This window comes from Lotus japonicus, chromosome 5 (genome assembly GCF_012489685.1).
Source record: "Lotus japonicus ecotype B-129 chromosome 5, LjGifu_v1.2".
Taxonomy (NCBI): Eukaryota; Viridiplantae; Streptophyta; class Magnoliopsida; order Fabales; family Fabaceae; genus Lotus; species Lotus japonicus.
The window spans coordinates 32,098,946-32,124,697 of NC_080045.1; the positions used below are offsets into that span (position 1 = coordinate 32,098,946).

The 25,752-nt window shown below is 41.7% G+C and overlaps 1 non-coding gene across 1 annotated transcript; it reads right to left on the minus strand.

Annotated features, from left to right (window-relative positions):
• Nucleotides 1–23,946: 23,946 nt before the first annotated feature.
• On the minus strand, nucleotides 23,947–24,053 carry LOC130721623 (small nucleolar RNA R71). The gene has a single exon (XR_009013549.1). It is a non-coding gene; the product is annotated as a small nucleolar RNA R71 (small nucleolar RNA).
• Between the last annotated feature and the right edge of the window lie 1,699 nt (nucleotides 24,054–25,752).

Sequence of the window (25,752 nt, forward strand, 5' to 3'; positions counted from 1 at the left end):
CTTCTCCCTGTTCCAGAAGCCACGAAGCTTCCTCCTATGGCAGCCCCCATCATGCTCAAACATCACCAAACTTGTTCCTCTTTGAATCCTATATAAAACATGTCCAAATCTCTCTAAAACCTTGATATTCGTGTTCCTGGAGGTCCAAATATGGGATTTGGAAACTTTGGCAAAGTTCTGGCCTCCTTTGGACAGTTTATGGGCTCATGTTCATAGTCTGGTTCGTGACTATCAGTTTTCCGGTGAGTTTGCCGGAAAATCCAAGCAATCGTGTTTTTCTCCCTGCTCTGACATTCGTTTGCCACGATTCCACCACCGTTGTGAGGCCCAAACCCAAGAATATTCTAGATAAGGACAACACCCACTGTAAAAGTGGGTCCCCTCATTGTACTACACACCTTTTGAACAATGAATGAATGAGGGATTTTCAACATGGTCAACATGTAGAGGTTGAGGACGCTGTAGAATTTCAATTGTTTTCCCTTATGGTTGCTGCGGTGGAAATCCTAAAACATTTGCAAACCTTAACACTAGATATGTACTCGGGCAATTCAGATCTAATGGATCATTTGAGATATTTCAACACTAAAATGGTTATTGGTGGGGCGACTGATGCGCTAAAATGCCGCCTGTTACCTTCCACATTTAAAGCGATGGCCATGACATGGTTTATTAAGCAGTCGTCGTACTCAGTTACTAACTTCACTGATTTATCCACAAAGTTCTTGACCCAATTCTCTACTAATCAAACACAAAAGGCGACAACTGCTAACTTGTTCAACATTCGTCAGCAGCCGGGCGAAAGGATCAAAACCTATATGGCTCGTTTTAGTCGAGTCTCTGTATAGTTGGAGGATGATAGCCCTGAAGTATGTGTGGAAGCTTTTAAAAATGGCCTTTGGGCGGGATCATTGAACAGTGATTTAATTAGGCGCCCTACGCGTGATATGGTGGATCTCCGGGCTAGAGTGTAAGAGTTTATTTTGGTGGAACATGATGATCAAACTAAGAAGGAAAGGGAAGACTAGCGAAAGGATTTCCAACCGAACGTTGCGACCTCCGACAAACCTCGTGATTAAAGGCCAGCTCAAACACCTCGCCAATCTAGGCGTACACCTTACCATCACGCACGACCAGACCACAAAGCAACAGTTGGCATAGAAATGCCCTAGCTACACCGCCAAATCCAAGGGCACAAGGACCAAATACACCCAACACCGTGCAGGTGGTAAAACTTGTAAGATCAAGTTTTGATCTAGTAGTACAACTCTATGTTTTGATGATTACAAGTTAACCTTTTGATATGAACAATTGTGGTACTCTAACGTGTTTTTCTGAGTGTGCTATTTACAGGCTCTGACCTCAACTCAATCTCACACAAATCAGAAGCACTGTGTATAAAGAGCAACCCAAGCAACGCTTTCGCATTCACCATGTTCAGTATGAACAGTGGAAAAGCTTCAGAAGTTCTGAAGTTATACAAACTCTGATGAGGACTCAGTCACTAGAAGCTCTGAAGATCCAGAAAGTCTGATAACCAAGAAACACTGAAGGCTCAGATATTCTGATGGTGTAGAAGACTCTGAAGATCCAGAAGCTGATTAGTGGAAACTCTGATGTCCAGAAGCAAGATACTCTGAAGACCATGTTCTTCCCTCTGAGTTCAGAATCAGAAGAAACAATGGTCAGAGGATCTGGGCTTTCCCTCTGACTCTGATCAACCGGCTTCACAAGTTCCAATATGAAGCATTCCCCTGATCAGAAGTCTCCTAGGTTTAAAGGTCAAGTCGCTATCCAAGTACAAAAGCAACTGTACCTTCCTGACGACCTACCTAACAGTCTCAGACACAGCAGAAGCTGGATTTTCCAGAACTGCCCTCCAACGGTAGCATTTCTCATGCAACGCTCAACCCTAATCCTTGGAGTATATAAAGAGGCTGAAGACTGAAAGAAGCGGCTAGAAGCATTCACATACGCAAGACATATTCAAAATCTTCTAAGTTTTCTTTCATCTGAAATTCATTGAGTTTACTATTAGCTTTTTAGAAGCAAATCTCTTGTAAACAATTCTTTGATAAACAGTTTGTTTAGTTCCTTTAGGAGATCAAGGTTGATCGGATCCTAGAGAAGACTAAGAGAGTGAATCTTAGTGTGAGCTAAGTCAGTGTAATTGTTAGTCACTTGTAGGTTTCAAGTGCAGTTGTAACTCTTACCTGATTAGTGGATTGCCTTCATTCTAAGAAGGAAGAAATCACCTTAACGGGTGGACTGGAGTAGCTTGAGTGATTTATCAAGTGAACCAGGATAAAATCCTTGTGTGCTTTTCTATCTCTTATCTTTAGCACTTAAGTTCTCGAAAGATTTGTCAAAATCTTTAAGGTGGAAGTTTTATACTGAAAACGTTATTCAACCCCCCCCCCTTTCTACCGTTTTTCATACCTTCAATTGGTATCAGAGCGCAAGTTCTGATTACCACACCTAACAGTGTTCAGTGATCCGGGCCGGTGTGAAAAACAATGGCTGCCACCACCAGTGAAACTCAAAGAGATGGTTACAATGCAAAGCCTCCTATGTTCGACGGTCAAAGGTTCGAATATTGGAAAGATAGACTGGAAAGTTTCTTTCTGGGTTTCGATGCAGATCTCTAGGATATTATTGTGGATGGCTACGAGCGTCCAGTTGATGCAGATGGCAAGAAGATCCCAAGGTCAGAGATGACTGCAGATCAAAAGAAGTTGTACTCACAACATCACAAAGCAAGAGCAATTCTTCTAAGTGCTATTTCCTATGAAGAGTACCAGAAGATTACAGATCGTGAGTTTGCGAAAGGCATTTTCGAATCTCTGAAGATGTCTCATGAAGGAAACAAGAAAGTTAAAGAATCAAAGGCATTGTCTTTGATTCAAAAGTATGAATCCTTCATCATGGAGCCAAATGAGTCCATTGAAGAAATGTTCTCCAGATTTCAGTTGCTTGTAGCTGGCATACGACCTCTCAACAAGAGCTACACAACAAAAGATCATGTCATAAGGGTCATCAGGTGTCTTCCTGAAAGCTGGATGCCTTTGGTGACTTCAATAGAGCTCACGAGAGACGTTGAGAATATGAGTTTAGAAGAACTCATCAGCATTTTGAAATGCCATGAGCTGAAGCGCTCAGAGATGCAAAATCTGAGGAAAAAGTCCATAGCCTTGAAATCTAAATCTGAAAGGGTTAAGGTTGAGAAGTCAAAAGCTCTTCAAGCTGAAGAAGAGGAATCTGAAGAAGCATCAGAAGATTCTGATGAAGATGAGCTGACTCTGATCTCCAAGAGACTCAATCGCATCTGGAAGCACAGGCAGAGCAAATACAAAGGCTCTGGAAAGGCAAGAGGAAAGTCTGAATCCTCAGGTCAGAAGAAGTCCTCGCTTAAGGAAGTCACATGCTTTGAGTGCAAAGAATCAGGGCACTACAAAAGTGACTGTCCAAGATTGAAGAAGGACAAGAAGCCAAAGAAGCACTTCAAGACGAAGAAGAGTCTGATGGTGACATTTGATGAATCAGAGTCAGAGGATGTTGACTCTGATGGTGAAGTCCAAGGACTCATGGCTATTGTCAAAGACAAGGAAGCAGAGTCAAAGGGAGCTGTTGACTCTGACTCAGAATCAGAAGGAAATCCTAACTCAGACGATGAAAATGAGGTATTCGCTTCTTTCTCTACCTCTGAACTGAAACATGCATTGTCTGATATTATGGATAAGTATAACTCCTTATTGTCTAAGCATAAGAAGCTGAAAAAGAACTTATCTGCTGTTTCCAAGACTCCTTCTGAACATGAGAAAATTATTTCTGATTTGAAAAATGATAATCATGCCTTGATCAATTCTAACTCTGTGCTTAAGAACCAGATTGCTAAGTTAGAAGAAATTGTTGCCTGTGATGCCTCTGATTGTAGAAATGAATCTAAGTATGAAAAGTCTTTTCAAAGATTCCTAGCTAAAAGCGTGGATAGAAGCTTAATGGCTTCAATGATCTATGGCGTAAGCAGAAATGGAATGCATGGCATTGGCTATTCTAAACCAATTAGAAATGAGCCCTCTGCGTCTAAAGCTAAATCCTTGTATGAATGCTTTGTTCCCTCTGGTACCATATTGCCTGATCCTGTACCTGCTAAAGTTGCTAAACACCCTCTTAAAAAGGGATCCTTCTCTATGACTAAATATCATGCAAATATTCCTTTAAAATATCATGTTGAGACACCCAAGGTGATCAGAACCTCTGGGGTAACTAACAAGAGAGGACCCAGAAAGTGGGTACCTAAGGACAAGATTATCTATGTTGCAGATATCCTTGATAGCTCCACTGAAACACCAATCATGGTATCTGGACAGTGGATGCTCGCGTCACATGACGGGAGAAAGGCGTATGTTCCGAGAGCTGAAACTTAAGCCTGGAGGCGAAGTTGGCTTTGGAGGAAATGAAAAGGGTAAAATTGTTGGTACTGGTACTATTTGTGTAGATAGTAGTCCATGCATTGATAATGTGTTATTGGTAGACGGCTTAACACAACACATAACTTATTGTCTATAAGTCAATTAGCTGACAAGGGTTATGATGTTATATTCAATCAAAAGTCCTGTCGGGCTGTAAGTCAAATCGATGGCTCTGTTCTGTTTAACAGCAAGAGGAAGAACAACATTTATAAGATCAGATTATCTGAGTTGGAGGCTCAGAATGTGAAGTGCCTTCTGTCTGTTAATGAAGAGCAGTGGGTATGGCATAGACGGTTAGGGCATGCCAGTATGAGAAAGATTTCTCAGCTGAGCAAGCTAAACCTTGTCAGGGGCTTACCCAATCTGAAGTTCGCTTCAGACGCTCTTTGTGAAGCATGTCAGAAAGGCAAATTCACAAAAGTCCCTTTCAAGGCAAAGAATGTTGTCTCAACCTCAAGGCCGTTGGAACTTCTGCATATCGACCTTTTTGGACCAGTGAAAACTGAGTCTATAGGTGGCAAGAGATATGGGATGGTTATCGTTGATGACTATAGCCGCTGGACATGGGTAAAGTTTCTAACCCGCAAGGATGAGTCTCATGCTGTGTTCTCTACATTCATTGCTCAAGTGCAAAACGAGAAGGCTTGTAGGATTGTGCGTGTCAGAAGTGACCATGGTGGAGAGTTTGAGAATGACAAGTTTGAGAGTCTGTTTGATTCCTATGGAATTGCACATGATTTCTCTTGTCCCAGAACTCCTCAACAAAATGGTGTTGTTGAGAGGAAGAACAGAACTCTTCAGGAGATGGCTAGAACCATGCTCCAAGAAACTGGGATGGCTAAGCATTTTTGGGCAGAGGCAGTAAATACAGCATGTTACATTCAGAACAGAATCTCTGTGAGACCAATTCTGAATAAGACTCCTTATGAATTGTGGAAGAACATAAAACCCAACATTTCTTATTTTCATCCTTTTGGTTGTGTTTGTTATGTTCTCAATACTAAGGATAGATTGCATAAATTTGATGCTAAGTCTTCTAAGTGTCTATTACTCGGTTACTCTGAGAGATCTAAAGGTTTTAGATTTTATAATACTGATGCTAAGACTATTGAAGAATCTATTCATGTTAGATTTGATGATAAGCTTGACTCTGACCAGTCAAAGCTAGTTGAAAAGTTTGCAGATTTAAGCATTAATGTTTCTGACAAAGGCAAAGCTCCAGAGGAAGCTGAGCCAGAGGAAGATGAACCAGAGGAAGAAGCTGGTCCCTCTAACTCACAAACTCTGAAGAAGAGCAGAATCACTGCAGCTCACCCTAAGGAATTGATTCTGGGCAACAAAGACGAACCAGTCAGAACCAGATCTGCCTTCAGACCCTCTGAAGAGACCTTGCTCAGTCTGAAAGGATTGGTGTCCTTAATTGAACCCAAGTCCATAGATGAAGCTCTTCAGGACAAGGATTGGATTCTGGCCATGGAAGAAGAATTGAATCAATTCTCCAAGAACGATGTTTGGAGCTTAGTGAAGAAGCCTGAGAGTGTCCATGTTATTGGAACGAAATGGGTATTCAGAAACAAGCTGAATGAGAAAGGAGATGTAGTCAGAAACAAGGCAAGGCTAGTTGCTCAAGGCTACAGCCAGCAGGAAGGAATAGACTACACTGAAACATTTGCTCCAGTAGCAAGACTGGAGGCAATCAGACTGTTAATCTCTTTCTCAGTAAATCACAACATAGTTCTACATCAGATGGACGTGAAGAGTGCCTTCCTAAATGGTTATATCTCAGAGGAAGTCTATGTTCATCAACCCCCAGGTTTTGAAGATGAGAAGAAACCAGACCATGTGTTCAAATTGAAGAAATCACTCTACGGTATGAAGCAAGCTCCCAGAGCATGGTATGAGAGACTTAGCTCATTCCTTCTGGAGAATGAGTTTGTAAGGGGTAAAGTAGATACAACTCTTTTTTGCAAGACTTATAAAGATGATATCTTAATTGTGCAAATTTATGTTGATGATATTATATTTGGTTCTGCTAATCAATCTCTATGCAAAGAATTTTCTGAGATGATGCAGGCTGAATTTGAGATGAGTATGATGGGAGAATTAAAGTACTTTCTGGGAATACAAGTTGATCAAACACCAGAAGGAACATATATCCATCAGAGCAAGTACACTAAAGAACTTCTGAAGAAGTTCAATATGCTGGAATCTACAGTGGCCAAGACTCCAATGCATCCTACATGCATTCTGGAGAAAGAAGATAAAAGTGGTAAAGTATGTCAGAAGCTCTATCGTGGCATGATAGGTTCACTTCTATACTTAACTGCATCTAGGCCAGACATACTATTTAGTGTTCATTTATGTGCTCGTTTCCAATCAGATCCAAGGGAAACCCACTTAACTGCTGTTAAGAGGATCCTAAGGTATCTGAAAGGCACCACTAACCTTGGCTTGATGTATAAGAAAACATCAGAGTATAAGCTTTCAGGTTACTGTGATGCTGATTATGCTGGAGATAGAACAGAGAGAAAAAGTACTTCTGGAAATTGTCAATTTCTGGGAAGCAATCTAGTCTCATGGGCAAGCAAGAGGCAATCAACCATTGCACTATCAACTGCAGAGGCAGAATATATCTCAGCAGCAATATGCAGCACTCAGATGCTCTGGATGAAACATCAGCTGGAGGATTATCAGATCCTTGAGAGCAATATCCCAATCTATTGTGATAACACTACTGCAATATCATTGAGTAAGAATCCTATCTTGCATTCAAGGGCAAAGCACATTGAGGTAAAGTATCACTTTATTAGAGATTATGTACAGAAGGGCGTACTTCTTCTGAAGTTTGTTGATACTGACCATCAATGGGCAGATATCTTTACAAAGCCCTTAGCAGAGGATAGATTTAATTTTATTCTGAAAAATCTAAACATGGACTTTTGTCCAGAGTGAAGATGGATCAGAACCTCTGACTATGATACTTCTTGATCAGAAGATGTCTAGTCCAGAAGGTAACTCAATCAGAGTGTGTGTACCCACTGGTACTGACTCTGAAGCTGAGACAGCAACACGTGTGTCAGTATTTCTGATGCATAGTTCCTTGTGCCCGTGTGACAGTCTGTTATGATTGCGTGTAGATGTGCTTCTCTCCTGTGTGTGATTTGTGTATTTACTGTTACTATCTATCTTTAATTTTCAACCGTTGATCTTAAAGTGCTTTTTGAATCAACAACGGTTATTTGTTAAAACCCACTATACACACACGATCTCGTTCACTTCCGGTTTTTACTCTCTCTCTCTCTGCCTTTTTCGAAACCGCTTTTCCTCGTTTTCTCTCTCGATCTCTCTTCATCTTTCAACCTTCATCTTCTACCTTAAACCTTCAACCGCTTCAAAAATGGTGAGTCAAACCAGAAGATCTACTGCAGATGCACCCCAGTTCCCTCACATGGTAGTCGGTCTAGCAACGGGTCAAAGGGGCCCTGAGAATCCGACACCAGATCAAGGTCAAGCTCAAGAGCAGATTCTTCCAATTGCAGAACGGGGCTGTGCCGTTCACTGCGTATTTGCTCCTGAGGAACTTCAAGTCCTGGCAGAATGGAGATTCGACCTCGACAACCTGGCTACAAATGGGTATGATCTTCGTCCTGAAGTCCAAGTTCAAGGTTGGGGAAATTACTTCAACAGACTTCGAGGACCGGTGTATGAGAAACTGGTAAAGGAATTCTGGAAGCACGCCGACTGCGATGATACTCAGGTGGTATCTCACATTCTTGGAAGAAAGATCATCATCACTGAGAAGTCTTTCGTGAATTTGCTGGGTGCAGACACTGCTTTTGGGTATCGTTTCCAACTCACGGAATCGAAGCTGAAACCCAGCACCAAGGATACAATCAACCAGGCCCTGTACACCACTTACAAACCGGGCAAGACGACTTACAAGGTGATGGACCTTCATCCCAAGCTCAGGATCTGGCACAAAATTTTGCTCCACTGCATAAACCAGAGACCAAAGGGCAGTTCCCCTGACTACATCAACTTCAACCAGAAGGTGATGTTGTTCTTCATCCAAGACCAGAAGAAGATCTGCCTTCCCTACTTCCTGTTCTCCTACTTGAAGGAATGTATCCGGAAGTCTCGTACCACTGCCTCCATCAAGTCAGCGATCAAGTATATTCCCTTCGGGAGACTCTTGTCTGATCTCTTCATTGAGAGTGGCCTCGTTCAAGATCTGATAAATGCTGGATGCACAGAGGATCTGACCACCATTGTCAGTGATGTCTTCACGGCAAACTCTCTAAAGAAGATGGGCCTAATCAAGAAGAAGATTGCTCCTGCCCATGAAGACACATCTTCTGAGATCAGAAGTAGAAGGATGCCTCTAAATGACTACCCTCTGTGGACTCAGGCAGACAATCCTGACGCCATTAGGTGCTATGTTGAAGACCTAAGGGCTCAAGGATTCGAGATTGATCTCGATGACTTCTTCAGCAGACTGCCGCCAGCTCCAGAGTTTCCTTCTCCTCCCAAGAAGAAAGTTCAGAGGAAGATGGTCCTAGAAGAATCTTCTGAGGAATCAGATGTCCCTCTGATCAAAAAGAAGAAGGCTGGTCAATCCAAGAGGAAGCCAGATGAAACCAGCAAGCCTGATGATGGTGATGATGGTGATAATGAGGATGGTCCTCCTAAGAAGAAGAAGAAGCAGGTCAGAATTGTGGTGAAGCCTACTTGGGTGGAACCAGCTGCTGAAGTGATCAGAAGGACTGAACCTCCTGCCAGAGTGACACGATCATCAGCACATTCAAGTAAGTCTGCGATTGCTTCTGATGATGATTTGAATTTATTTGATGCACTCCCCATTTCTGCCATGCTCAAACACTCTTCAAATCTCCTCACTCCTATTCCTGAATCCCAACCAGCTGCACAAACCACCACTCCACCACATTCCCCAAGGTCTTCATTTTTTCAACCTTCCCCTACTGAAGCACCTCTCTGGAATTTGCTTCAGAACCAACCCTCTAGGTCAGAAGAACCTACCTCTCCCATTACCATTCCATACAACCCACTTGAACAACCAGAGCCTACCCACACAGAACCTGGACCCAGAACCTCTGATCACTCTGTCCCAAGAGCATCAGAACGTCTGGCTCCCAGAACTACTGATACAGACTCTTCCACAGCCTATACACCTGTATCCTTCCCAACCCATATTGCTGACTCTTCTCCCTCCAATAACTCTGAATCCATTAGAAAATTCATGGAGGTCAGAAAAGAAAAGGTGTCTACCTTAGAAGAGTATTATCTCACTTGTCCAAGCCCTAGGAGATATCCTGGCCCTAGACCTGCACGTCTAGTTGACCCAGATGAACCTATCTTGGCCAATCCTTTACAAGAGGCAGACCCTTTGGCTCTACAAGCTCACCCTGCCCCTGACCAACAAGAGCCTATTCAACCAGAACCTGAACCAGAACAATCTGTGTCTAACCAATCCTCGGTTAGATCCCCTCATCCTCTGGTTGAAACTTCAGAACCTCACCTTGGAACCTCTGAACCCAATGCTCAAATGTTTAGCATTGGTTCTCCACAAGGTGCCTCTGAAGCCCACAGCAGCAATCACCCAGCCTCTCCTGAAACCAACCTCTCCATAATTCCTTATACTCCCCTCCGACCCACATCTCTCTCTGAGTGCATCAATATTTTCTATCATGAAGCCTCCTTGAGGCTACGCAATGTGCACGGTCAGACTGACCTCAGTGAGAATGCTGAACGTGTGGCTGATGAGTGGAACACTCTGGGCACTTGGCTAGTGGCTCAAGTTCCAATTATGATGCAGCTCCTGCATGCAGAGGGAAGTCAGAGGATTGAGGCTGCCAAGCAAAGGTTTGCTCGAAGGGTGGCTCTTCATGAACAAGAACAGAGAAATAAGCTTCTTGAAGCTATTGAAGAAGCCAAGAGACAGAAAGCTCAAGCAGAAGAAGCTGCACGTCAAGCAGCAGCTCAAGCTGAACAAGCCAGACTAGCGGCAGAACGACTTGAAGCTGAGGCTGAAGCTCTTAGATGCCAAGCACTTGCACCAGTAGTGTTTACTCCTGCTGCTTCTGCTTCCATTCCAGATCCTCAAGCTGCTCAGAATGTTCCTCCCGGTTCTACTCAGTCAAGCTCATCTAGACTCGACATCATGGAACAGCGTCTTGACATTCATGAATCCATGCTAATTGAAATGAAGCACATGATGATGGAACTTCTGCGTCGCACTGATAAACCTTAGTTTTAGGATCTCTTCGTTTTTCTTTTTTTCTTTAACGTTGTTTTATTTTTGTTAAACTCTGTTTCTTTTCATTTAATTATTCTACTTTGTTCGTTTGTGATTATCTATGCATATCTATATATATGTTTGTGTCACATATGTTTGCAAAAAAAATCTTTTTATTCATAATATCTTTATGTTTACATCATACATTCTTTCCCTAAAGTCTAGAATGGAGGATCTCTCCTCATTCTTCTGCACTCCTGGCGCTGCTCTGACCTATCCTTCTCCAGACGCTCCAGTACATGCTGGATGTTGTTGAGCCTGTTCTTTAGCTCATCCCTCTCCAGAATCTCTTCTGAAGTCTTGAGCTTCTCTTCCAAACTTTCTTTTTCTTCCAGCAGCTTGAGTTCAAGCCTGCTGAGTTCTTGCACCTCCTCAACGAAGGCAAGAAATTCCCTCAGGTCTCTCTTCAACTCTGGACGCAGGTCCTCCTCCAGCAGTGTCCGTGTTAGCTCCGAGATGGTCGCTGTACCCTCTGGATGCCTGATGTTCAGGAACAAGTCCTCCTCGAAGGCCTTCTTCCTCAGCTCTTCTAGTGCTACGATGTATGATGCCATTTTTTTTCCTTACTGAAAATTGTTCGAGGTGTGAAGCTTACCTCTCTCTCCAACGCTTTATATAGGCTTCACTTTCTCTCTGAAAGTTAATGCTCCTACAGTTTCTCGAGGTTAAGTTCTTGGTAACTGACCCTTCTCTTTACTCCCTTGACCGGTGATAAACGTTCTTCTCTTGCATTAACTCTTCTATTTATTTCGCCTAACTCTGATTCTTGCATAATTTTCATTTTCTTTAAACTTAGACCTTCTCTAAGGGGGAGTACCTTGTACTTCAAGCTAAGTTTTTCACACCCCAAGCTTTTTGCTTATGACAAAAAGGGGGAGTAAACCCAGTTTTTGATGTGTAAGATGTGTTAGTGTGATTTATTTTTCTTTTGGAGAATTTAAGAGTTCCACCTTCATGACCATAGATGTGTCACTGGGCAAATACAAGGAATACATTTCACTTCTTCTGAAGTGATTCTAGTTGACTCTGATACCCCAGACTCTGATACCTTGTCCGTGACTCTGATTACTTATGCGCTCTGATTACTCGATTTTCATCTATGTCATAAGTTTTTCACTCTGAACTCTTATATCATTTAGCTCAGAATCTAGACTTTACTAACGTTTTCATCAAGTATTAGATTCAGGGGGAGCTAAGCTCAGAATCAAGCAGTGACTTGAATTCAGAATGAGCAAGATAAACTATTCACATCAGGATAAGTCTTATTCTATATCTCTAAACTCTGAGTGAATTCAGTTTAATGTTTAAGAATTGTTCATCAAAAATCTTAGTTTTGTCATCATCAAAAAAGGGGAGATTGTAAGATCAAGTTTTGATCTAGTAGTACAACTCTATGTTTTGATGATTACAAGTTAACCTTTTGATATGAACAATTGTGGTACTCTAACGTGTTTTTCTGAGTGTGCTATTTACAGGCTCTGACCTCAACTCAATCTCACACAAATCAGAAGCACTGTGTATAAAGAGCAACCCAAGCAACGCTTTCGCATTCACCATGTTCAGTATGAACAGTGGAAAAGCTTCAGAAGTTCTGAAGTTATACAAACTCTGATGAGGACTCAGTCACTAGAAGCTCTGAAGATCCAGAAAGTCTGATAACCAAGAAACACTGAAGGCTCAGATATTCTGATGGTGTAGAAGACTCTGAAGATCCAGAAGCTGATTAGTGGAAACTCTGATGTCCAGAAGCAAGATACTCTGAAGACCATGTTCTTCCCTCTGAGTTCAGAATCAGAAGAAACAATGGTCAGAGGATCTGGGCTTTCCCTCTGACTCTGATCAACCGGCTTCACAAGTTCCAATATGAAGCATTCCCCTGATCAGAAGTCTCCTAGGTTTAAAGGTCAAGTCGCTATCCAAGTACAAAAGCAACTGTACCTTCCTGACGACCTACCTAACAGTCTCAGACACAGCAGAAGCTGGATTTTCCAGAACTGCCCTCCAACGGTAGCATTTCCCATGCAACGCTCAACCCTAATCCTTGGAGTATATAAAGAGGCTGAAGACTGAAAGAAGCGGCTAGAAGCATTCACATACGCGCAAGACAAACTTAAATTCTTCTAAGCTTTCTTTCATCTGAAATTCATTGAGTTTACTATTAGCTTTTTAGAAGAAAATCTCTTGTAAACAATTCTTTGATAAACAGTTTGTTTAGTTCCTTTAGGAGATCAAGGTTGATCGGATCCTAGAGAAGACTAAGAGAGTGAATCTTAGTGTGAGCTAAGTCAGTGTAATTGTTAGTCACTTGTAGGTTTCAAGTGCAGTTGTAACTCTTACCTGATTAGTGGATTGCCTTCATTCTAAGAAGGAAGAAATCACCTTAACGGGTGGACTGGAGTAGCTTGAGTGATTTATCAAGTGAACCAGGATAAAATCCTTGTGTGCTTTTCTATCTCTTATCTTTAGCACTTAAGTTCTCGAAAGATTTGTCAAAATCTTTAAGGTGGAAGTTTTATACTGAAAACGTTATTCAAACCCCCCCTTTCTACCGTTTTTCATACCTTCAAAACTGAACGCCCCGCTAAGCGCGATATTGCGCGTCGTGGGGCAAACAAATGTTGTGCAGTACCCAAGACCACCCAGGCGACCTCAGGCAAATGTCGATTCAACGAAGTGGTGAGACTTTCACAAGGCTGTAGGGAACACCACTGTCAATCGTTGGCCATTGTGTAAGGAGATTGACCGTTTGATAAAAGCAGGCCACTTGGCGAATTTTGTTGGAAACGAGCCCGCCCAGGTTTAACCCGTAAAGGCGGCGCAGGCAAACATTGCTAAAGGTAAAGAAGTTGTTGAAGAATTGGGCGAGCCATCTAGAGAATGCTCATCCATCGTTGGAGGATTTGGCGGTGGCCAATTGTCAAGCTAGGCTAGAAAACGTCATGTGGCGGCTGTTAACTCATTACACAAGGCATACGAATGGGGCGTTGTTGGGAAATCCGCAAGTGTACGGAATTCGCTCGGTTTTAAATATCGAACCACATGGATTGTGAGTGAATAAATTCAGTTCAAGTCTTGAGTTTGAAGGTTTGTTTTATTGAAATAAACATATGTCGAAGTAGTATTAAGGAAAAAGGAAAATAAAAAGACAATTCATAAAAGAAAATGCTTTGGGTTCTTGCTCAACTAGTCAATTCAAGCACATCATTATATGCACATGTTCTCATGAATCTCTCCTTGATGCTATAGCCTAAGCAACTACCTATCGATGCCTCGCATAGATAGTTCTTTCAAACAAAAAAATAAGCCAAATTCCTTGTGTACTTAAATATTTGTTTGAAGCATAAAGATTATAATGTTCAGGACAACAAACCTCAACCCTTCCTCTATTCCTAGTAGCCAAGATAGAAGGAGAATCCCAAATCGGTTCCCTTATCTATAACAAACTTTCGTTCTGATTATAGAAAAGCATAAAGCAAGCATGCATACAAGCTAAGATTGAAATTCAGAAAATGGGATTCAAGGAAAGAAGAAGAACATGTGGGAAAGAACTTAAGATTATAACTTAAAGATAAAAAGTCTTACAAGAAAACCAAAGCAATAGAAGAGATTAGCCAAGCATGGCAGGCTAAGAACCTGAATTACAAGCTTCAAAGCCTTCTCACATTCTCCTAGATGCTTCTCTACCTCAGAGTTTTACAAAGTATGAAAATATTACAAAAGATAACAACTTAAACACCTATTTATAGAGTTTTATGAAGTGCCAGGGCGATTGAGTGCTAGGAATTGGCGCTCAAGCGCCAATTGCTCTAGAAAGCAATTTTCAGCATAAGAGTGCTGGGCACTCAAGCGCTGGAGCTGAGCGCCCAGGCGCCAATTGCCTGCAAAAGCTTATGTGTGTTGGGCGCTCGAGCGTTGGGGCTAAGCGCCCAAGCGCCAATTGCTTGCCCAAAAACCTTCAGAATTCCAACTTAACTCCACTTCAATGCAAACTTCAAACCTCGAAACCTCTTGACCTTTCTTCTTCTTCTTCAGTTTCACCTGATTATTCTCAGCAAAGCTCAAGGAAAAATATCAAGAATACCAACCATTGAATTGCACAAGGGACCCAAAAACTAATGACAATTAACAAAAGACTCAAAACTATACTAAAATGCAACTAAAGTCCCCATAAAACCACAAAACTACTAAACTAATGCAATTGCACAAATAAAAGTAAAAATGCATGAAAAAGGATGAAACACTACATGAGACAAAGAAAAAGACTAAAAGAAGCAAAGAAAATACCCTAAAAACTAGGACAAAAACTCGGTCATCAGCGCGTGTTGGTTGAATCATTCTCCTATCATTTTCACACCACAAGACTTTACGCAAGTCATTCCATATGATAATGATCGAATTGTGGTGACAATTAGAGTGAACAACTACAAAACAAAGAAAGTATTTCTGAACCAGGGAAGTTCGGCGGACATTATTTATGGCGATGCATTAGAGAGATTGGGCCTTAAAGCCTTACCCATATACTTTGGTTGGTTTTACTGGCGACCGAGTAAACATGATGGGATATGTGGAAATCCCGACTGCCTTTGGCGAGGGTAAATTTGTGAAAAAATTTCAAGTTAAGTACATGGTCATTGCTTGTAGGGCGAATTACAATGCGTTTCTTGGGCGGGATACTCTTAACAAGTTATGTGCAGTAATTTCTACCGCTCACTTGATTGTTAAGTATCCGGCGTGCAATGGCAAAATTGGGATCCTGCGTGTGGACCAAGACGCGGCAAGAGAATGCTATCTACAAAGTTTAGCTATGTATGGAAAAAAGGCAGCCAAGGGGAGCCATCGGATCACGAAAATTTTTCCTCACGAAGGTTTTACCTTGGATCCTCGGGATGACGTGAGAGACTTAAGATCTCAGCCTGCCGAGGATATGAAATCTATTCAGGTAAAGGATAAAACATTGAAAATTGGAAGTGGCTTGTCGGTTGAACAGGAAACCCGCCTCACCTCTTTGCTAAGTGCAAATCTAGACTTATTCACCTGAACCATCAAAGATGTCCCCGACCATCGATCTAAATATATATCATTTCACACAAGCTGGCCATAAGGCCAGGGGCGAAACCAGTTGTTCAGGCAAGAAGACGCATGGGCGAGGAAAATGATAAAGCAGTGCAGGTTGAAACTCAAAAGTTGTTGGAAGCCCATTTTATTAGGGAGGTGCAGTATCCAACCTGGTTAGCAAATGTGGTGATGGTACGCAAAGCTAATGGTAAGTGGAGAATGTGCACAGGTTACACAAGTTTGAACAAGGTGTGCCCAAAGGACTCTTACCTTCTCCCAAATGTGGACAAACTAGTGGATGGGGCGTCAGGAAATGAATTGTTGAGTCTTATGGACGCAGTGCATCGTCCAGACGAGGAGAAAACAACATTCATGACAAACCAAGTCAATTACTGTTACAAAACGATGTCGTTTGATTTGAAAAATGCGGGCGCAACTTATTTGCGCTTGATGGACAAAATCTTTGCAATCCAGGTGGGGCAAAATATGGAAGTATACGTAAATGACATGATAGTCAAATCAGTTCTAGCAAGAGAACACTGCCAAGATCTATCAGAGGCGTTCGCCCAGTTGAGAAAGTATAATATGAGATTAAACCCAGAAAAATGCTCTTTTGGAATTCAAGGCGGAAAGTTCCTAGGGTTCATGATTACCTCTAGAGGCATAGAGGTAAATCCAGACAAGTGAAAAGCTATTTTAGAAATGAAGAGCCCAATTTGCGTTCGAGAAGTTCAACGGTTGACAGGGCGATTGGCCGCCTTGTCCGTTTTTTGCCTCTAGCGGGCGACAAGGCAGCCCCTTTCTTCGCGTGCTTAAAAAAGAACACCACGTTTCAGTGGCCAGGCATGTGTGAAGAAGCGTTCCAAAACTTGAAAAAATTATTAGCAACCCCGCCGATTTTGTTCAAGCCAACCCCAGAGTTACCGTTGATCCTTTACTTGGCGGTCACAGATGCAGCTGTCAGTACCGTTTTGCTTTAAGAGGAAAACAAGAAATGTAAAGTAATATATTTTGTTAGCCACACCCTTCAAGGGGCGGAGATACGCTATCAAAAAATTGAAAAGGCAGCTTTGACAATACTAAAAACCGCAAGGCGACTAAAGCCTTATTTTCAAAGTTTCCAAGTGAAAGTCAAAACTGACATTCCATTACGACAAGTCTTGCAGAAACCGGATTTGTCAGGACGGTTAGTAAGATGGTCCGTAGAGCTTTCAGAGTATGATATTCAATATGAGCCAAGAGGGGCAGTGACGATCCAAAGTTTGATCGATTTTGTGGCTGAAATGACGCCAAATGAATGCGCAAAGAATGATGCGGAGTGGATCCTTTCTATAGATGGCTCGTCAAATGATAAAGGAAGTGGAGCGGGCATAACTATCGAAGGTCCCGACAAAATGAAAATTGAGCAATCTTTGAAGTTTGAGTTCAGGGCGAGCAATAACCAAGCTGAGTATGAAGCATTAATTGCTGGTTTGTGTAACACCCCGATTTCGGTGGCGTCACTTTAGTTACCAAAAAGAAATTAAAGCGGAAAAACGTGTATATATTTTTTTTTCGATTTGTTTAACTGATAAAACTACGAACTTAATGAAATAAAACTCAAAGATAAAAGACAGCATGACTAATGTACAATATATAATTACAGCCCCCGCTGTAAGTAGCGAACCACGTCACGAGTATCCTCCAGTGACGGGAAGTAACAAAAAGTAACGCCCGTAGGCAATATGTACAATCCAAAAGGAAAGGTCAAGTGTCCGCAACACAATCCCTCAAAAATGAGAATAAGTCAGCCCAAACGGCCTAAAACAAGACCCCCTAGTCCAACCAATTGTCTGTGATTTCTGTAGAGAAACCACACAAAAAGCTATCGGCCAGGAAACTACCCTGTCCCCAAATGAAACATGACGGTCAGAGCTATGACTCTACTCCTACACTAATCCTGTCTAGAGGAGTTCACACCAGCACTCACAACTACATGCTAGCATGATCATCGTCCGAATCGGAATCCAGAACGACTAAGTCAATGTACACCATCCTCCCTCCTCTCGCTACCGCGACACGCTCCTGTGCTGGCCTCACGGGCTTAGGGCCCGAGCCATGGTCATCAATGATAGCAACAGTGGGTGAGCTAGACTCCGTAGAAGTCCCTCCCACAGGCTTCTCCTCTAAGGGGTCCTCATCATCCGAGGATGACGGTGGTGGTGGTGCTCCTACACCGGGTCCGCAGTGCACGTCGGGTGGCAGGTTGAAGCTCATAGTGTATCTTCTCAGCACTCCTTCCGTCAAGTGTCCCAGACGGTCGACACGGTCCTCCATAATCCTCCCCGAGTAAGTCGCTCGGTGGCCAGCGGGGTCGACCACCCATGAGCCGGGGTCATCCTGATCGAGCATCTCGAATCTAGTCCCCCCCGAAGGGTGAACCAGTCCGCCATGGACATCTGACAAAGGGCGTAGTCCGCCAAAACACACACAGAAGACGCGAGGGTCAACTCCAAAGAATTATGTAAGTAATAACTCCAATAGATACAGTTTAAGGGATAGCTACTTAGGCTTAGTAGTTAGTGATAGCATCATAACATTGTATATCTCCCAATGAATATAAATGACAATAATAACAATTAACATGCATCAAGTAAGATTAACAAGTATCAATCACAGTCGGCAACTAAGTCAGTATGCATGTTGCATGAATGAGATGTCGGTTGACAAGATGCATTACGGAGGGATGGGCATCAACGGATCAGCCCTAACACCAGCCACGGTGGGACCATTTCGGCCCGCGTGCCTCTTACACCAACAACAACGGTAGTCAGATCAGCAGTAAACCCGAAGGTCTGCCATTTTGGTCTGCTACTAAGAATCATCGCAGTGTTCTTACGTGGAAATTCGGGTCTTATGACCATTTTGGAATCCACCGAGGTCCGGCATTCCACCGTGTATTAACCTCTTAATGTGAGCATGGATGCAAAGTGATTAGCCAAACAACGTCTCCGACCTCACTCGACACGTCGCCACGTGTTCTAGCTAACTCATTGTCTCTAAAAGCATACCCTAAGACAAATGTCGATTCTGCGACAAAAGACAATTAATTATAAACACAGTATCTCATGATGATTTCTAAAATCATCCGGCTCATCTCCATCCGGTGGTCAAAATTGCTCAGCGAGCAAAGAGTATCAACATACTCGGAAACTACCCGTTTCCCAGCTTATCTTTTAGATAGCCCAACAACAAAACTGCTCCTCGAGCAAAAGAGTATCAACATACTCAGAACTTATTAGTTTCCTCAACACTTGGACTCGACGACACTTCTCATTTTCCAAAACTAAGATTTGAATCCTAAGCTTTCCTTCGAGATTGTTATCATTATTTGAAGATTTAGAGGTTGTTTAATGTCTTATGAATTTTCCTTGTAAAATAGTTTCCATTTAGTTTTATCGCAAATCTTATGAGTTTCAAAGATCCCATAATCCCAAATAACTCCCAGAGAATGTCTCGATCTACTAAAACAATAACAAGGCCCGAACCTTCGTTTGTCCCGTCAAACTTCCCAAAATCTCATAATAAATTTGGCATAACATGCCCGTTATCCTCACTCTGAAGCATAACAGATATATGTGTAATAGCATAGTCAAATTAACACAATCCAACAGTCATGGCACATATATCAACACATCCTAGATTAACCATGTAGAACTTAGCATATAGATCAAATATCACACATCCTAGATTAACCACTTAGCACATAGCATGTGAATCAATCTCAAAAACAGTTCAGAGATGACTAATCATCCTTGTCAGCCGAAGCCTCAGAAAACATTTTCCCAGTCAAACACAAACAAGTGCATAAACAGTAAATCAAGTCGAATTCGTCGACCACCTAAAGCATTAACTAATAGTTCAGTGAGTAGCCCTCACCTGCAGTTCCTCCAGCGTTATCCTCAAGCGTTCCTTCACACTCTACGCCTTCCTCTTCTTGAAACTCCTCAAATGAACCTTAGAGCAAAAACCACATAATTCCATCATAATCAGTCAGAAACTCAGCACTCAATACTCACTAAGGTTACACGAAGTAGCATATACTCCGAAGTACGATAATCTAACGCGATCGGACAAGTTTTCGAAAAAGGAATTTTCTCCCCTCCCTTGGAGAGCTCACGGCCACACACTTTAATTGTGTGCGCCAATTTTTCTTCGATCAAACTTGGTTCCTAGGTTATCATTAACTGTCGCAGGGGTATTTTGGTCAATATTTTTAGCTCAGAATTTCAAAATTGGAAATTCGAAAAACAAATTGGATGGGGACGTCACCAACGACGTTTATGACAACTAATCCTACTAGCGCTAAGCTAAGTCGAGAGTTTTCAGTATAAAGGATGAAACTTTGTCTAAAAATGGGTATTTGGAGCAGAATTGAAACTCGGCGGCAATTCGGCGAGAATCGGCGAAATGTAATCCGCTAAACATGCTCTTGGGCACGTAGGGAAGAGGTTTAGATAGAAAGATGAAGTTATTTGGACAATTTTGCAAAAACCTCAAAACTTAGAGCACAGAAAGACATAGTGAAAAACGACGGAATTGACGATCAGAAGTAAGGATTAGCATCTATACCTCGATACCTTCAAGTAGCAATTGTCAGAGCAACGATCAAGCAAGAAACGGCGAAAATCCTCTTCTCCCCTCCTTCTCCTTAAGCTCGCGGGTTTGTGGGTGAAATGGTGAAGAGTTTTTGGTTTTTCTCCTATTTATAAGGGATGGGAAAATGCGGGAAAATGAAAATTTCGCGATTTCGATTTTTCCGGCGCCATCCTCCGTGAATTCTAAGATAGGTTTTGGCGACAGAATTCCAAAACTCAAAAGAGGTTTCTTGGAATTAAGGTAAACAATCCAAAGTCGGTGTAAATCTATTTTACCCGAAAAACTACTTTTTGTAGTGGATGTCGGAAGAGAAAACTTCCTTCTGAAGAAAGATTGGAAACATCAAGAGAAATGGGTGTACGCGTGTGGAATCTTCATTTGAAGCTCCGAATAGAAAAAGTCTTCATCAACCGTTCATTCTAGGTTTCTTGAACTATCAGGTTTTTAGTTTCGGCAAACCTCCGAGGATTGGAATCGGATGTTCGTATATCTCAGGGTTTCGCATCGAAACGCTTGTCATGGAAGGATTAAGAGAAGTTCTAACATTTCTCTGAAGATTTTTTTTGGAATTAGTTTCCATCGTGTCTTTAAGTGCAAATTAGCTATTTACTAGCGCTCTTGCCCTAGGTTTAAGCGTATACTAATCGTGCTATAACTTTTATCGACTTTGATACAATCCTTAGCCTTTTCCTGAACTTTCTCCTTCATAAATTTATTCCATTCAATAAACACTTGTTCAGGTTTTCCTTCACGATACATCAAACCTAATCGTGAATAGGAATTTTATTCCCTTATTCTAAACTTAAAAACTTGGGTCTTACTTGCACAAGTCTCATTTTTCCTCCTCTCCAAACCCTTTGTCGTCCACCACCTTCACAATGCTCAGATTTTCTCAAAAGAATATTTAAAGTAATAATTTAAATAAAAACCCAGAAATAATTAATGCATTAATTACACAATTTCTCTCCTAAATTCTTCAAAACTCCAAATTTTAAATTTAAAAATCTCATCAATGATTATTTAATAAACCATAGGTTAAAAATAATTAAATACATTTTATTTAAATAAAACCCTCAAAAATAAAAGAAAGGAATATTCCCTCATGGAATATCCTAAGAATCATGCCCATAACCTCCCCATAAAGTGTGGCCTACGAAATTGTCCTCGCCGACTCGATTCGCCAACTCATCGTCGTTATTGGGCCGATTTTGACCTAAAAGTCATTGTCACAAAACCCTAGCAATATTACAGTCAAAACGCTCGTAAAGACGAGTACATAATATCACATATAACACAAATTATTAAGGTCTAATAATGTCCCTAATAAAATAATTGTCCTTTCTAAAGGCATAATATCACATATAACACAAATAATTCCCAGAATATTATTTAATATTATTATTAAAATAATATGCGCTAAAACGGGGTCTTACAAGCACCAATTCTAGACACAGTTCAAAATGAAAATAAAACTACTGATGACCCTAGTTTAGTAGTTGTTTTAGGGTCATTTCTTTGTTAGTTTTGAGTCTTTTTATTGAGTCTCATGTAGTGTTTCATGCATTCTCATGCATTTTTATCTTTATTTGTGTCTTTACTTTGTTTTGGTAATTTCATAGTTTTATAGGGACCTTTCTTGCATTTTAAGTACGTTTAGGACTTGCATATCTTTTCTACTTGAATTGAGGGTCTTTTGTGATAATAAACTCTTGGAAATCCTAGATATTTTCCTTGCTTTGTTCCCAAGCAGCTAGGTCTGAAAACTGATGAAGAAAGAAGGTCAAGAGGCTTGGAGAATTGAAGGGAGGCATAAAGAGGAGTTAAGAAGTAGTTCAAGAAGCTTTCTAGCATGTCCAGAGCGCCTGAGCGCCAATTGATTCGTAGTTTCTGTCATGCTAGAAAGGAATTGGCGCCTGAGCGCTCCTGTTGAGCGCCTGAGCGCCAATTACCTCCAGAAGCTGCTTTTTCCACTTGGAATTGGCGCTCAGGCGTGCTTAATTGGCGCCTGAGCGCCCAGACTCGACCTGTTTGCCTACAAATAGGCTTTTTGTCATTTCTTTTGTAACTTTTGTCATTTCTATACATTCCTAAATAAGTTAGGAGTAAGGTTAGGCTCTGGAGCTTGAGGAGAAGCTTTCTCCAAGTCCATGTTCCAGGTTTTATCCTTTCTTTCTTGTATGGGTTCTATAGACATGCTTGGCTAAACTCCTTTTGCTTTGGGTTCTTTGTAAGACTTATGATGTTTTAATCTTAATTCCTATTTCTATTCATGAATCGTCTGAGTAAACCCTTGAATTCCATATCCATGCTTTATGTTTCAAGTTAGAACGCGTGCTAGCTTTATGCTTTTCTATAATAGAATGAAAGTTTGTTATAGATTAGAGACTTGTTCTGGGATTACCTCTTCTATGCTTTCTACTAGGAATAAAGGAAGGGTTGGGGTTTGTTGGCCTGAATTGCATGCTTAATGCCTTTGAAAAATGTTTAGGTAATCAAGGAATTGTGCTTATCTTTTGGCTTGAGAGGATTGCCTATGCGAGGCATCGATAGATGATTGATTAGGCTAGAACATCAAGGAGAGACTCAGAACTTTGTGGATAGAATAGGTTGATTAGAACTGAATTAGTTAAACAAGAACCCAAGGCATGCTCACCATTGTTCTCACACATTTATATTTCAATTGCTTGTTAGTTAATCACCTAAACAATCAACCTTGAAACTAAATTTTACTCGCTTTCCTACCCGTGAACTCGAGGCTTAAACTGAATTCGCATACCAATTCCCTGTGGTTCGATAAATTAAAACCGGGTAGATTCTGTGCACTTGCAGATTGACCAACAAGTTTTTGGCGCCGTTGCCGGGGAATTGTTTGTGGTTTTTTGTTTAAGTTTTTAGTTTGTGGTTTTATTTTTTGTTTTGATCTTTGTCTAGAATTGGTGCTACTAATCTTTCTCTGTTTTAGTGTCACATTTTCAGGCTAGTCTCACAGAAGACATCGTCATGGGTTGTCGTATGACGGAGGAGGAGATTGAAGCCCATATTGAGGCGAGAATCCAAGAGGGGATCACCCTCCGGTTACGAGAACAAGAAATTGAGAATGCCAATCGGTCTCTACGAGAACTCACTTCAGCTACTATGAGTTATGACTATCCCGGGAGCATTGTCTTTCCCGAGGGAGTGGGAAACTTTGAGTTGAGACCGGCATTCATCAACTTGGTGAGCCAAAACCAATATGGTGGAGGTACTTTCGAAGATGCTCTCGCTCACATGGAGAGGTTCATCCGGAATTGCAACACTTATCGAGGGAGCAATGTTTCATCGGAAGCAATTCGGTTGAGCTTGTTTCCATTTTCTTTTAAGGATGCAGTTGAGGAATGGCTGAATTCAGAACCTCAAGGGAGTATCACTACTTGGGAAGACCTAGCAGAAAAATTCACAACGAGGTTCTTCCCAAGAGCTCTTTTGAGGAAATTAAAAAAAGACACCATGACTTTTGTGCAAACCGCTGAAGAGAATCTCTATGAAGCTTGGGAGCGCTACAAGAAGCTCTTGAGGAAATGCCCTCAACACAATCTCACCCAAGCTGAATCGGTTGCAACGTTTTATGATGGTCTACAATACTCTTGGAGAGTTAGTTTGGACGCGGCTTCTAATGGAGAGTTCGATGCTCTTCCCCCACAAGCGGGGTATGACTTAATAGAAAAAATGGCAGCGAGAGCCATGAACTCTGAAAATGATCGCCAAACCCGAAGGAGTATGTTTGAAGTTGAAGCTTATGACAAGCTCTTGACCTCCAACAAGCAACTCTCCGAACGAATGGCGGAGATTCAAAATCACATAAAGGCGACCAATTTGGTTGGTGCTACAGTAGCCAAAGTGGAGTGTGTGGCTATTGGAGGGCCTCATGTTAGTGATTTTTGTACCATGCCTAATCAAGGTTTCCGAGGTCAAAGCTCTGGACTTTCTCAACAAGTCCAAGAGCAAGTTGGTGAAAATGATGGTGGCAAGAAGAGCTTAGCGGAGCTATTGGAGAGCTGCATCAACCGTATGAAGAACAACTATAAGAACCAAGAGGTGGCTATAAAGAACTTGGAAAGTCAAATTGGCCAGCAGACCAAGCAAATGGCTGAGATACCTCAAGGTAAGTTTTCTCCCGATTCTTTAATTTTGTCTAAACAAGAAAATTCTATTGTTGTTACCACTAGGAGTGGGAGAGTGTTACATGAGTCAAAAAAACAAGTTGAGGGAGAGAAAAATGAGAAAGTAGAGCAAAAAGATGAGGGTGTCATGGAGAAGAGACTGAGTGAACCGGTGAAAGCTAGAGTTGTGAGTACTCCTTCTCCTGAACTCAGCAAGATTCCATTCCCCAAGGCTTTGGTTAAGAAAAATCTGGATAAACAGTTTTCCAAGTTTTTGGAGGTTTTTAAGAAACTCCACATCAATATTCCTTTTTCTGAAGCCTTGGAGCAAATGCCAATCTACGCTAAGTTCATGAAGGATATCCTAAGTAAAAGAAGGAAGTTGAGTGAGGTAGATGAAACTATCATGATGACTGAGGAGTGTAGTGTCATTTTGCAAAGAAAAATGCTTAAGAAGAGAAGGGATCCCAGGATTTTTACTATCCCAGTGGAGATTGAGGGGTTGACTGTTGTTGAAGCCTTGTGCGACTTAGGAGCGAGCATCAACTTGATGCCGCTTAGCATGTTTAGGAGGTTGAACTTAGGTGAGGTTACCCCAACCATGCTCTCCTTACAAATGGCGGACCGATCCCTAAAAACACCTTATGGGATTGTGGAAGATGTGATGGTTAAGGTTGATAAGTACGTGTTCCCCGTGGACTTTGTGGTACTGGACATGGAGGAGGATGCAAAGATTCCTCTCATTCTAGGCCGACCCTTCTTAGCCACTAGTAGGGCTAAGATTGATGTTGATAAGGGTCAGCTCATTCTTCGAGTTGGTAAGGACAAGGTAAGATTTTCGGTTTTCAATCCTAATTCGCAAACTAACATTAATGATGATGATTTTGTTTGTGATATGATCAAAATCTTGTCCAGGTCTTCAAAAGAGACCCCCAAAGTGAAGGAAAAAGATGTTGAGCCTAATCAAGCTCTCATCAAGCTTGTTGGTGAAAACAAGTATGGGGGGGTCTAAAGATGAGAATTTCCAAGCCCACATCGCCCGGTTCACACAAGCTAGTCACCTTGTTAAGATGGAAGGTGTGACTAGTGATGAGCTCAAGATTAAGCTCTTCCCTCACTCCTTGAAGGGGGGAGC